General features: G+C 45.2%; 1 protein-coding gene across 15 annotated transcripts in view; it reads left to right on the top strand.

The window, feature by feature from the left end:
- Window positions 1-368: 368 nt before the first annotated feature.
- Window positions 369-13,036, top strand: part of LOC126990360 (uncharacterized transmembrane protein DDB_G0289901-like) — a 35,126-nt gene continuing 22,458 nt past the window's right edge. For 9 of the 15 annotated variants that reach the window (XM_050848970.1, XM_050848973.1, XM_050848975.1 and 6 more), the window contains exons 1-4: window positions 370-535; window positions 2,040-2,277; window positions 3,285-3,389; window positions 9,694-9,830. The gene's annotated coding sequence lies outside the window, so the exon portion shown is untranslated. Of the gene's footprint in view, window positions 536-2,039; window positions 2,278-3,284; window positions 3,390-9,693; window positions 9,831-13,036 lie in introns of all 15 variants that reach the window. The other 6 variants (XM_050848981.1, XM_050848978.1, XM_050848980.1 and 3 more) reach the window with 1 other exon arrangement.

Below are 13,036 nucleotides of genomic sequence, written 5' to 3'. Positions count from 1 at the left end.
CAGTGGTCGGTGTGCTTAGACACTGCAGACTCTCACATCACTTATTTTCAGCTCCTGTACTGTGACCATGTTTCCCATAGCTTTAGTATTTTAGTTCTTACAACCACTGCTAGTTAGGTCAGTGGTCGGCATGCTTAGACACTGCCGACTCTCACATCACTTATTTCTAAAGGCCAAAAAAGAGGTAAAATGCATCCTCATGAGTGCCTTTTAGAGTTCATGTTACAGAAGGCTTATCAGACTACCAAAAGGGTCATAAGACTACCCCTGGAAAGGCCCACAACTTTCCCAAAAGCCCTGTCAACTGTGTGTGCTAGGGTGACGATATGTTTGATAATATGACCTGTTGTTTTATGCGGGGTTGGTCACTTCATTGTTTCCTGCTACAGGCTACAGCGGGTCAGACCGTCCCGCCTACATGAGTGATTTAGCGCAGCGGGCCGTCTTCATGTCCCCAGACCCCTCCTCCTGCATCCTCTTCAGCTCGGGCAACAACAGCCACACCACATGGAAGACACGCCGGGCCAGGACAGAGGTGATTGTACCGCCACCCTTGGGTGTGTGTGTCGGGAGTTTTACAATTATTAATCTGTAATACAGTAATCCCTCGCCATATCGCGGTTCACTTATTGCGGATTTTTTAATTGTATGGTATCGCGGATTTCTCGCTATATCGCGGGATTTTGCGGTAAAATAAGCATTTTCTAGCCTAAAAAATGAAAACGATATAAATCTACGTAAGTAGGAACACACCTAAATAAGCACTTACGTCACCCACCTATTTTTCATTTTTCCGTCGCGGCCTATTGCGCCGTTAGTCTTTTCCCTGGTTCACTCCTCCACACTTCCTTTCTTTCTTCTTCCTCGCCGTCCCCGTATTTTTCTCCTTCCTTCTCATTTCTTTCTTCTTTCCCTCCCACTCACACCCTTTCTCTCCCCCTCTTTCCTCACCTTTACCTGAACCTCCCTACCTCTCGCTTTTAATCTCTTTCCCATCTTTAGTCTTATCTCTCACTCTATCACTCTTCCTCCCTTTCTCCTTCCCCATTAGATTATATGAACACACACACACACACACACACACACACAGAAGGGGAAATGGGAAGAGTGTGTGGAGGGAAGGGTAGAAGCGAGTCAGGTCATGTCCTGACCAAAGCACTGACCTGACTCTCCCTTCTGCCACTCCCTTCTCATTTTCCCTTCTGTGTGTGTGTGTGTGTGTGTGTGTGTGTTTACAACTAGGTAGGTTCTTCAGTTTCCCTTTCAATCCTTTATTTTCTAGTTTCCATAGCAGTCTTGTGTGTGGAACTTTGTCAAACGTCTTCTTCAGGTCCAGGTAGACGCAATCAACCCATCCGTTCCTTTCCTGTATTTTATCTGTCACTCTTGAATAAAAGCTCAGTAGTTTGTCACACATGAGCGCCCTTTTCTAAATCCATACTGTGTACTTGTGATTAAATTATGCCCTTCTAGAAATCTTATCCATTGTTTCTTTATCACTTTGTCACATATTTTACATGCTACACTGGTCAATGATACAGGTCTGTAGTTCAGGGGTTCTTCCTTCCTTACACTTTTGTATACAGGGACCACTTCGGCCCTCTGCCACTCCTTAGGCACTGTACCAGTTGTTATTGAGCATTTAATGATGTCATATATCGGTCTAACCAACTCATTTCTGCATTCTTTCAATATATACCCCGAGACTCCATCCGGTCCTACAGCTTTCCTTTCTTCCAGCTCCCCCAACAACTCATATATCTCCTCTTTATTTACTGAGACTTCTTCCATATGAACATTTATCGTGTTTCCTTGTGGCTCGTTAAATATTGATTCATTAGTAAAAACTTGCTGGAAATTTTTGTTTAGTAACTCCACCATGCCTTTAGGATCATTGATTTTGTGTGTGTATATGTGTGTGTGTGTGTGTGTGTGTGTGTGTGTGTGTGTGTGTGTGTGTGTGTAAACTAATTAAGTAACTTTCCACCTAATGAACTACACAAACAACCTTTAATAATACTGTATCTCCCTCTTTACAGACCTAGTGGTCCAGCCCCTGCCAGCCCTCACCTACAGGGCAATAGGAGGGGTGCTGGACCAGTGTGTGTTCCAGGGGCCCACTCCCAATGATGTGGTGCGGCGGTACACAGCGGTGGTTGGCAAGCCCTTCCTGCCACCCTGTTGGTTCCTGGGCCACCATCAGTGCAGGTTTTGCTACGGGTCCACCAAGAGAACGCGGGAGTCTGGCAGCAAACACGGGAGGCTGGGATACCCTTTGTAAGTGTGAGAGAGAGAGAGGTTTACATAGATAGTCAGACCACACCGAGCCTATGGTGGGTCCAGACTAGGTGGTTCATCCGCAAATTTTAGTTATTATTATTCTCCTCTTCCTATTCCTCCTCCTCCTCCTCCTCCTCCTCCTCGTGCTCCTCCTCCTCCTCTTTCTTCTTCTTCTTCTTCTTCTTCTACTTCTTCTGCTTCTCTTTCTTCTTCTCGTTCTTCTCTTCCCTTTCCTCTTCTTCGTCTCCTCCTCCTCCTCCTCCTCCTCCTCCTCCTCCTGCTGGTCTAATTCAAGAGTTGATTTTGGCTCAGAACTCCTTCCCTCATCCCCACTTTCACATTTCTATACATCTTTGAACCCGATGACCATTCTTGTGAAGGTGCAGTATGGGACAAGTTTTGATCAGTCTCTCACTCTGTAGGTCCTTTATCCAGAGATCTGATATTAAGAAGGGCAACTTTTTCACTTGTAAGGGCTGGGACTAATGGGTGATGAGCTGTTTCTGCCATACACCAACTGCTACCACTATCCAGAGTTCTCATGTGAAGAGTGATGACTTTTTTTTCTACCTGTAAGGACTCTGGTCCATATTCTTAAACGTAAGGGGCTCACATTACGACCATTTCCCAAGGCCACGGAGAAGCTTAGCCAGGTTTTCATGGGTGGTGTTTTCCTGTTCCTGGTGCAGAAGTCGGGTAAAACTATCACCAGGATCACAAAACAGTCCATGAAAAGTCCAGCAACTATTTCCCAAGGCCACAGAGAAGCTTAGCCAGGTTTTCATGGGTGGTGTTTTCCTGTTCATGGTGCAGAAGTTATATGAAACTATCACCCAGCAACTTCTACGAGAGGCTTTTCAAACAGGTGAACTGAGGTGCCAAGACACTTAAAAATACTCCAGGTTTGGCACCCCTTTTGAAAGAGGTCGAGTATCAGGCAGGAAACTTACAGTAATAATAATAATAATAATAATAATAATAATAAATATTCTCAATGATTTCAGGACACTCAGTGGAATGATATTGACTACATGAAAGACCGCAATGACTTCACCATCGACCCAAAGAACTTCAAGGACCTGCCGGGCTTTGTCAAGGAGATACACCAGGTGAGAGAGAGAGAGAGAGAGAGAGAGAGAGAGAGAGAGAGAGAGAGAGAGAGAGAGAGAGAGAGAGAGAGAGAGAGAGACGTGATTGAAGCCACCAACCGCCATCTTGGTGACATCATGGCCTGGGGACGACGTTGGCAAGTCAAGTTTGCTGCCGAGAAGACCCAGGCCATGGTCATATTGCGTTTGGGGGAGGACGCCAGACTCCTACAGGGACGGCTGAAGTTTGGGGACGACACCCTGGCCATCAAGGACTCCATCAACATCTTGGGTGTGGAGGTCGACTCCAGACTCAGTTTTGACCGCCACCTGGAGTGTGTGGCGCGCAGAGCCTCCCTGAGGGTGACACTCTGGCAAGATGGCGCCACTATAAACACTCGCCTGCGCCAGAATGGGCTGGGCCAACCATCAGGACCCACCGGAAAGAACCCTTGGACCGACCATCAGGATCCACCAGAAAGAAGCCTGCCGGCGCAATAGGCCGCAACGTAAAAAAAAAAAAAAAAAAAAGGAAAAGAAAAAAAACCCTCCTGCTTCGCATGTGGCACCTGCAAGACACAGACGGCCTCCTGAGGCTGTACAAAGCCCAGGTGAGGCCCGTCATGGAATACTCCCCTCTCTCCTGGATGAGTAGTGCCCAATGTCACCTCTCGCTGCTGGACAGAGTGCAGAGCGACTCATCCGCGATGCCAGCAGCCTTCAGCAGCAGCGACCACATGGACACCAGTGGTGGCAGTGGCCACCACTGACCCTTCTCTGGTGCCTCGGGCACCGGAGAAGGGTCAGTGCCATCACAGTCCTACACAAGGCCCAGGTCCAACATACACCTTACCTGGCGGCACTATGGGTCCCTTGGAGGAGAAGCCAGCACACCACGAGAGTGGCGGTGGCTAACGACCTCCTCCTTGAAATCCCGAGAAGCCGCACAGCCAGGTGCCAGTGGGCCTTCACGAGTGCCACGGCCCACCTGTGGAACACCTTCACAGGTGAAGTGGGCATTAGGGCAATGAACCCCCAGCAGGTGAAGGTGGCGGCCCATGCCTGGAGTCGCACTTACCCACCCCACAGTACCCTCTCGAGTTTCGCGCTCGCTTCGTTCCGAAGGTATCGCGCGAAACTCGAGGATCGCGAAACTCGAGGTATTGAAAACACTGAAAAAGTGTTTATCTGTTCTGCCCCGTGGAGATTTATTTATTTATTATTTTTTTACATGTGGGCTATGGCGCTGGTGGATTATACATCTGGGCCTGATGATCGGCCCCGACCCCGTCATGGCGCAGGCAACTGTTTATAGTGGCGCTATTATAATTGGCTCATGCTGCCCTCCGGAGCTCACTTTTTTTTCCTCTATTACTCACTTTTTATCTCAAAATACATACCTTGGAAAAAGGAAGAAAACAGGAAGAGAGAACGGGTCGTTTTAAAGCCACAGATGAAGCCTTACGACTGAGCTCTGAGAACACGCTTGTGATTCACTAGGAGTCCGATGACGTCATCGCCGGCGCTCACCCGGTCAGCGGCCTTGCTGCATTGAGGCGGTGTCACACTGGCCATTTTCCTCTAACCGTTGTGGCTATTGCAATGCCCGTGCGCCCATCCGGGAGCGAGTTGTGGGTTGTCCGTTACCTGGTGTCACACTGGGCCTTTTTCTTCTCACCGTGTTGGCGGCAGCTTGGGCAACCTGCAAATCCAACTTTTCCGGGTGTGCGTCACACACGGCCAAGGTCGGTTGCCCGTATCCACATCCACAACGTAAACAAAGCACTTGCCCTGTATTGACATGGCGTCGTCTGCTAAAGTAAGTTCTGTCACGGCTTGTGCTGCCATTACCCAAGTTATGGACTTGTTGCTGCAGTTAGATGGCAGGAAGAAGCTGTTGTGGGTGTGGCGTGTCTGTGGTTCCTCCGTGCCAGTTCTCATTGTCACCACTGCGCGTGAGCGGCCAACCCACCCATCTAGACTCCGACCACATCAACACGTGGATCAAGCAACAACATGTCAACAAACACACACACACACACACACACACACACACACACACACACACCAGACTCATCATGAACCATGGCAGATGTTTCTCACAAACAAAAATGGCTTCGCCATTTCTTAGAGTGTGTCACCAGATACGTTCTAACACACTCAAGAAATGGTGAAGTCGTTTCTGTATGTCAGAAACATCAGCAATGGTTCCTAATGAGTCTGGTGTGTGTGTGTGTGTGTGTGTGTGTTGTTATTCGATCCATGTGTTTATGTGGTTGAGTCTAGATGGGTGGGTTGGCCGCACACGCGCAGTGGTGATAATGAGAACTGGCAGGGAGGAACCACAGACACGCCACCCCCACAACTGTTTCTTCCTTCCATTTAACTGCAGCAACAAGTCCATAACTTGGGTAATGGCAGCACAAGCCGTGGCAGCCCTTACTTTACCAGATGGCGCCATATTGATATAGGGCAAGTGCTTTGTTTACGTTGTGGATGTGGATACGGGCAACCAACCTTGGCCAGGTGTGACGCACACCAGGAAAAGTTGGAGTTGCCGGTTGCCCTAGGTGGCGCCAACGCGGTGGGAAGAAAAAAAACCTGTGTGACACCAGCTTACGGATAACCGTGAACTTGCTCCCGATTGGGCTTACGGGGGTTGCCCGTAGCCCCAACGGTTGGACGAAAACGGCCATTGTACGTGACACCGCCTTAAAGCAGTGAAGCCGCTGATAGGGTGAGCGTCGGCGATGACATCATCGGACTCCCAGCGAATTACAAGCGTGTTTTCAGAACTGTCAGCCAATCGTAAGGCAGCCACCTTCAACTGTGGCTTCAAAACGACCCGTTTTCTCTCTCTCTCTCTCTCTCTCTCTCTCTCTCTCTCTCTCTCTCTCTCTCTCTCTCTCTCTCTCTCTCTCTCTCTCTCTCTCTCTCTCTCTCTCTCTCTCTCTTTCCATAGCCACAATGTTTGGGGGAAAACATCCAGTGTGTTACTACCTTTAAAGGTAGCGTGCGTGACGCCGATGGTAAGTAGACGTGACACATACGTGTCAAGGCAGCGCGAAACTCTGAGTGATAATGCGTGAAAGTCAGGATGATAAGAATTTAGGACTAACCGCGAAACTCGTGGATCATGAAACTCGGATAGCGCGAAACACGAGATGGTTCTGTTGTCACATCCACCTGAACACAACAGTGCTTTAAGATAGGCGACCTCAGGACAGAGGTCATCCCCAGCCTGACGACAATTTCACTGTCCCTTTGGCCTATATATACCATAGTATCTTGATGTTTAAATAAAGAGAGAGAGAGAGAGAGAGAGAGAGAGAGAGAGAGAGAGAGAGAGAGAGTAAATTAATGTCCTGTACAATCATGATACAGTAAAAGTCATTAAGTCTGTATTAATATATTTAACGTCTCTGTGGCTCCTTGTACTTCCTAACACTAGGATAGAGGGCCACATTCCTCAACATACCAGTCTCCCATTATAACTATTTCCCAAGGCCACAGAGAACATTAACCAGGTTTTCATGGGTGGTCTTCCCATTCAAGATGCAGAAGCCATGTTAAACTATCACCAGGAACACAAAACAGTCCATGAAAAGTCCAGCAACTAATATATATATATATATATATATATATATATATATATATATATATATATATATATATATATATATATATATATATATATATATATATATATATATATATATATATATATATATATATAGATATATATATATATATATATATATATATCTATATATATATATAGATATATATATATATATATATATATATATATATATATATATATATATATTCACTGAATGAAGTGAATATTTATTTTTCGATAGAAACCTACCTCTTGTTTGATTTACATTGTTTTTGATTTCCGCGACTTCTTCAAGGACACAATACTCGGGTAAATCGAGTTACCTATATATATATATATATATATATATATATATATATATATATATATATATATATATATATATATATATATATATATATATATATATATATATATATATCACCCCCCGCCGTTCGCGGTCTCACCCATCGCGGTTTCGCGTATTCGCGGTCAACTAATTGTGACCCCCCCCCGCTTATACGCGGCCCCAGTTTCGCGTATACGCGGATGCATTGACGCTAAATAGGAAGGCAGAGAGGAGGGAGGGAGGCAGAGAGGAGGGGGGAAGGGAGAGAGGAGGGAGGAAGGCAGAGAGGAGGGAGGGAGGGAGGCAGAGAGGAGGGTCACACTAGCACTTTTTCCGTCGATTAATGCCATTTCCGTCGATTTTTCATCGTTCCGCATGAACTTATCGCATGAATTTGTCAGACGATCAGGATCGTTTCCGACTGCAAATTTCCGCCTTTGTTTACATTTCCAAGACCAAGACCGAGACTTTCCGCGTGGCTTCAACCTGTCTCAAACGCTCTCCTGCAGTGACAGCCTTCCTCATCCTGGTGTCACTTCTGGCAATGAGAGGTGTCACTAACTCCAGAAGTCTGTGGTACTGGCTCTTGTCCAACCTGATCCAATTCTTCAGAGTCTCATGATCCTCTAAACTCAGCTCTTTTAACAGCCTGTGGTACACACTTTCTCTTTCCCGACGAGCCAACCATGAGCGCATCCATGCACGCTTTTTGGCTTGTTTAGCTCGTGTAAGTCTCACAATACACAGTATTAGGTTCAGAGCAGCGTATCTTTGCCGCAGCGTGGACTCCATGTTTGTTTACATTCCCATGGTCTGTGCCGACGGAAAGTTTCAGACGAAACACCGTTTGTGTGTGACAGGCCGCAGCCAAGATATCGACGATTTTCAGAAAAACGACGGAAAAAGTTGACGGAAAAAGTGCTAGTGTGACACCGCCTTTAGGTTGCTCCTGAGTGACGTCACGGTTGATTCAGCAGGCTGGCCCAGGGGGACTCACGGACCTGGTCGTTATTTTTTTTTACATTAATTAAAAAAAAAAAAAAAAAAAAACGCCGCCAAAAGTTGCCAGAGATTGCCAGGCAGGGCTGCCAATTAAGGCTACTTTTAGGAAAAAAAAATGTTTAAACGACGTGTCATGTTTTGACTGACCCACTGCATATTTTCCCATAGGGTTATAGTCCTCCGTTCGCGGTTTCGCGCGCGTCGCGCCGAAGTCGAACGAATAACCCGAAACGGAAGGGGATGACTAATATATATATATATATATATATATATATATATATATATATATATATAAGCCTTTGTACTCTTCACTCCTGTATCTTTCCCCTGAAGATGTAATACACGAAAGCGCTCGGGATTCTCGTGTTTCCTTGACTTCCTCAGTGGTTACCTGCAAATATTTACAAATCACGCGCTACCAAGTGATTGTGTTGCATATATATATATATATATATATATATATATATATATATATATATATATATATATATATATATATATATATATATATATATATATATATATATATATATATATATATATATATATATATATATATATATATATATTTTTTTTTTACATCTCGGTCTGTAGCGCCGGTAGGCTTTCTTCAAGGGCCTGGTGGTTGGCCCAAGCCCATCATGGCACAGGCAATTTTTTTTATAGTGGCGCCAGTTATGCCTGGCTCATGCTGCCCCCCGGAACTCATTCTTGATTCACTGGACTGACTGACGGGTGGTCTCTGGACAGCATGTGGGTAGTCTTAGGCCACTCGGTGGTGACTGAAAAATCCCAGGTGGTAGCGTGGGGATTCAAACCCACGTTGTCCATGGCACCGTGAATGGCAGGTCCACATGCTAACCACTCAGCCTCCGCCTCCAGGGTTTCCCAAGGCCACAGCAAAGATTAACCAGGTTTTCATGGGTGGTGGTTTTCCCGTTCAGGGTGTAGAGGCCGTGTAAAACTATCACCAGCATCGCAAAACAGTCCATGAAAAGTCCAGCAACTCAAGCAAGGGGTAAACTGAAGCAGTGACACATCTAAAATATGTAAAGAAATTGCCTAAGTCATTATTTTCTACTTCTCAGGAAATCAGAAAAGAACTGTACCATTGTCTCATTTGACTTAAGAATCAGGCAGAAATGAAATGGCCAATTCTAGAACACCCAACCCTGAATGACAAAGGCAACCATACAAAAATGGGCATCACATGTTGAGAAATTGATGTAGACAAAAACCTGGAAATCGCTGAAAAATTACTTTGGCAATTATTTTAAGAGGGTGTCGATATTTAGTAACTCTGCCTTCCTAGCTTTTTCCGTGACTAGCGGCCTTACTGCACCTAATGACTGAGTCCCTGCCTCCTCACACAGGCCGGCATGCATTGCGTCCCACTCATCAACCAAGGCATCAGTGCCTCGGAGCCCCCGGCACCTACATCCCCTGGGACCAAGGCCTGCACCTGGAGGTCTTCATACAGAACCACACCAATCACCCATTCATCAGAAAGGTAGGGAGGTAGCCAGTAGTCACACCCTCTTGCAGACTCCTTGTGTTCTTATGTAGTGTAAGATATAATACACAATGATAGGGTAAAAAAGTTAGGAAGGTCATGTAGGGATGTAGCCAGTAGTCACACCCTCTTGCAGACTCCTTGTGTTCTTATGTAGTTGAAGGTCTTATACGTAATGGTAGATTAAAAAGTCAGGAAAGTCATGTCATGTCTAGAGCTTATAAAACTTCCAGATTTTTTTTTTCTTTTTAACAGTTAAGGAAGCAGCTCAAGGGCAAATGTACGCACACACACACACACACACACACACACACACACACACACACACACACACACACACACACACACACACACACACACACACACACACACACACACACACATGGCGGACAGACACAGCTGATCTCCAGACGTGCTAGGGTACGGTCGTGCTGTCCCGGAGAAACAAAGGCTGTTGACAGTGTACAACATCGAGAAATGAGCGAGGAGGAGGTGGGGGCGGCGGCCTTGCCGACCCCGCTGGCATTGTGTACACCGCAGGGCGCAGGGGTCAGGACAAGACAGGCAGCAAAAAGGCAAGAGTTTGAGTTTGAGGGCTTCACGGATGACATGGAGAGCCTCAGAGACAGAGCCGGTATGTTGAGGAGGCTCATAGACTTGGAAAAGGAGATGAAGGATATGAGAGATTGAATGGGGATGCTGGAGAGAGAGGTGGACGTTCTGAAGACAGAGAAGGATGTTTGGAAGAATGCGTATAATGACCTGCACAAGCAGGTAACATTGAACGAGAATAGGCAGAAGACGCGGAGGCTAAAGTCAAGGAATTAAAGGAAACGCATAATGTCTGGAAGGAGGAGCAAGAAAAGGAGAATGTCAGCTTTAAGAAAATTGTGGAGGAGCAAGTCAAGGCTAAGGATGAAGCTATAACTGAAAAGGTGATCAAGGTGATAAAAGGAAAACCAGAAATAGTGAGGGACTCCGCTGAAAAGAAGAAGTCTGTAGTAGTGGTGGGCATTAATGAAGAGCACATGCCAGTCAGACACACAAGGGAAAAGAAGGAAAGGAAGGCAGTGGAGCAAGGAATTGAAGCAATTCAGGAAGAAGGTCATGAGCTGGTAGGGGAGATCAAAGAAGTATTCAGGCTTGGAAAGTATGAAGAAGGAGCCCAACGACCAGTTAAAATTAGATTTAGGTCTCAAGTGGCTGCAGAAGAAGTGGTGGGAAAGTCATGGAAGTCAGCAAGAACAGAGGCCTACAAAAAAGTCTGGGTAAGAAAGGACAGAAGTGTGGAGGAAAGGAACACGATAAGAGAACTGAAGAATCAAGCCAATGAAAAGAATGAAGCAAGGTCAGAAGAGGAAAAAAGGAAGGTTTTCTGGAGAGTGATGGACATGGACCTAAGGAAGTGGTACAGAAGGGAAGAGGAGACAGCTTGAAGGTGGCATGCACTAATGTGAACGGGTTAACATCGTCAATGTTAGAAATAGGAGATTACCTGAGTAAGGAAAAAACAGATGTTACGGGGATAACGGAAACCAAATTGACTGGTAGTACAGATGCATTTAACTTAGGGGATGGTGTATGGATGAGAAATAGAGAAAATAAACAAGGAGGAGTGATGCTATTGTTGAAGAGAGAATGGACAGTGGAGGGTGTCACCTATGGCGAAGGGGAGGCGGAGGTCTTGAGTGTGGGAACAAGACTGCAAAGGGGAGGAGGCAGAAATATCATAGTGGTGTGTGTCCCTCCAAAAACCAATTCATGGACAGAAGAATGGTACAAGAAGAAGCTGGAAGACACATTGGATTGCCTAAGGAGGTTGCTGAAGGAGAAGGATAAGATTTTGATAATGGGGGATTTTGATTGTAAGGAAGTGTCATGGGAAAACTGGTCAACGGAAGGAAGTGAAGCTTCATGGGGGAACAAGGTTTTGGAATTGGTTATAGATAACGTCCTCACACAGTGGGTGGAGGAAAATACAAGATTCAGAGGAGAAGACGAGCCATCTAGATTGGACTTGATAATCACCAGGGAGCCAGATTCCATAGAGGAGATGATCTATAAGAGCCCTATAGGGAAGAGCGATCACGTACTTATCGAATACATATTACGAGAAGGAGGTAAAATAATCAGGAATGAGGACTACAGGAAGAATGGTTTAACTTTAATAAGGCAAATTTTGAACAACTTGGGAAACATTTTGATGAAGCACAATGGGATACTCTTTTTGAGGCTGATAATGTTGAGGAAAAATGGGCTATCTTTCTACGGATTTACAACGAAGGAGTGGAAAAGTGTGTACCAAGGATGAAAGAAGGCCAGACATCAAGAGAAGAGTGGTACAATAGAAAGTGTGTAGACGCCAAGCAGGAAAAGGAGAAGGCATGGAACAAATGGAGAAAAATAGGAGGATGGATCTATGGAATGAGTACAAGAGGAAGAGGAGTGCTTATGTCAAAGTAAGAAGAAAAGAAAAAAGGAATTTTGAGAAAAATATTGTAGATAAGTGCAAAGACCAGCCAAAACTGTTTTATAAGTTCATAAATGGAAAGTTGAAAAATAGAGATGAAATTCAGAAAGTTAAAGTTAATGGTGAAACTTTTGATAGTATAAGTGAAATAGTAGAAGTGATGAATAACTGTTTCCAAACAGTGTTCACAAGGGAGAGTGAGTTTGAAGGTGTAGATGCAGTGCCGGGGAATAGAGTGCATGGGTCTGGAGAGAATACAAACATCAGCAGATGAAGTTAGAAAATTATTGAAAGAATTGGATGCGAGGAAATCAGCAGGACCGGATGGTATATCAAATTGGGTGCTAAAAGAGTGTAACCAGCAAATAGCTGAAAAGTTGAGCAACTTGATTAATGTCTCACTAGCACAAGGGAAGGTACCGAGAGACTGGAAGAGGGCTAACATCGTCCCAATACATAAAGGAGGAAGTAAGGAAGACCCGTTGAACTATAGGCCAGTGTCATTAACAAGTGTAGTAGCAAAGATGTGTGAGAAAATTATAAAAAACAGATGGGTGGAGTATTTAGAAGAAAACAGTATATTAATAAATAGCCAATTCGGATTCAGAGGAGGACGGTCTTGTGTAACTAATCTGATCAGCTTCTATTCAAGAGTAATTGATATAATACAGGAAAGGGACGGTTGGGCAGATTGTGTGTATCTGGACTTATAGAAGGCATGTGATAAAGTACC

Source organism: Eriocheir sinensis, unplaced genomic scaffold, assembly GCF_024679095.1.
Source record: "Eriocheir sinensis breed Jianghai 21 unplaced genomic scaffold, ASM2467909v1 Scaffold1585, whole genome shotgun sequence".
Taxonomy (NCBI): Eukaryota; Metazoa; Arthropoda; class Malacostraca; order Decapoda; family Varunidae; genus Eriocheir; species Eriocheir sinensis.
Note: the sequence above shows the minus strand (reverse complement) of the source record. Positions and strands in the feature narration are given on the sequence as shown.